The sequence below is a fragment of the Oncorhynchus mykiss genome, chromosome 9, assembly GCF_057628025.1.
Source record: "Oncorhynchus mykiss isolate SJ-2025 chromosome 9, ASM5762802v1, whole genome shotgun sequence".
Taxonomy (NCBI): domain Eukaryota; kingdom Metazoa; phylum Chordata; class Actinopteri; order Salmoniformes; family Salmonidae; genus Oncorhynchus; species Oncorhynchus mykiss.
This window is the reverse complement of record NC_143030.1, coordinates 39961028-39962398: the sequence shown is the minus strand read 5'-3', so window position 1 is coordinate 39962398 and position 1371 is coordinate 39961028. Positions and strand designations below refer to the sequence as shown.

The 1371-nt window shown below is 42.0% G+C and overlaps 1 pseudogene across 1 annotated transcript in view; it reads left to right on the top strand.

The window, feature by feature from the left end:
- The window catches only part of LOC110531954 (uncharacterized), a 13875-nt pseudogene extending 12979 nt beyond the window's left edge, over positions 1 to 896 (top strand). The window contains exon 2 of the transcript XR_002474782.3: positions 1 to 896. This exon is cut by the window's left edge and continues 303 nt beyond it. The product of XR_002474782.3 is annotated as an uncharacterized LOC110531954 (transcript).
- The last annotated feature ends 475 nt before the right edge of the window (positions 897 to 1371 follow it).

The window sequence follows — 1371 nt, the reverse complement described above, 5'->3', positions numbered from 1 at the left end:
GAGTACTCTGGACATTGCTACCTCAAAGGTTAAAAAGACTGGCAAAAGGAAGAGTCGAAAACCCCTGGACAAGAACACTGAAATCAACTATGCTTTGTTAAGTGCAGCAGCGAAAGTCGTCCTGAAGAATCAACCCAAGATTCTTTTGACAAATCTGTCAAAGGAGTCTCTCAAACAGACGGTCCTCTCAAAACCACCGGACTTGGCTGTTGGCCCTGTCCAGATGCAGTCATACATAAGACTGACAAACATAATTGGACCCTCTACAGGCCACACAGCAAGACTGCAGTTCCACACAGGTGTGGTCAGAAGAGGTAACGGTACCCAACTCTCATCGGCCACCATCTCTAACAGGGACACAAGCACTGCATTTGGAAGGTACCGGAAACTCCGAAAAATCAGTCACTTTGAGGAGAGTGAACTTTGTGCCTTGCCCAGTCAATATCATTGGAGTCCCTGTTCCTGCCATGCTGCACAACGACCGGTTTTTGAAGGAATGCAACAGAATGCCTTGCTGGAGGGACCAGAAAATGAGAAGGACTGATGAGGCTGAGGACTAACTCTGTGAAGAGGCCCAGAAAAGGGGTCTGGCTGGTCAAAGAGCAGGAAGACCTCTGACTGAGCCAGAGCAACCGGAGGTTCGAGGTGAAGGTTGACTCAATCATTGACAAGGTGAGGTAAGCCCAGAAGATCCTTCGAGGTCACCGGTCAGAGATTCGACCACTTATTGCCTACCCAATGTGAACGGCCGTCAAGAGTCTTATTCCTTTTGTCCTCCATGTACATGTTCAAACAAGTTTCAGTTACATCTCAAATCGAGACGGTGCTTTGTCTTGGCTGTGCTCAGTTTGGGAGGATTGGGATTGTTTGGGATACTTTTCTGAGATTGGGAAAAATAATATTTATGTTCAATATATGTTTACATAAGAGGATGCTGGTGTATTACCTAAACATCCAAAAATCTGGTTTGTTTTGTCTAACACTGCACATAGTATAGGCCACCCCTTGACTGATAAGGGAAGGAATGGATAAGTGGTGAGTTGAACCTACAGTGTGTGTGTAATGTTATATATATTCTTCTTTTGAACCATTATGAAATGTAATTTTCTTCTGTTTTATAAATGATACACACATCTTTGACAATGAAGTCATGTATAACTATGCAGCATTCACTTGCTAGAATATTACAGCTATTTTATATACATTTCTAGTCATGTCATTACTGTATTTTGGATAATTGGGTCCATTCAAATAGTGTTTTCTTTTTTTTTTTTTTTTTTTCATGTGTTATGAAGGTAGTTTTGTTTTTGGATGTGATAAGTTAAGAGCTCCTATACATCTGTTAAAGGATGCATATGGAACAGGGCAAAC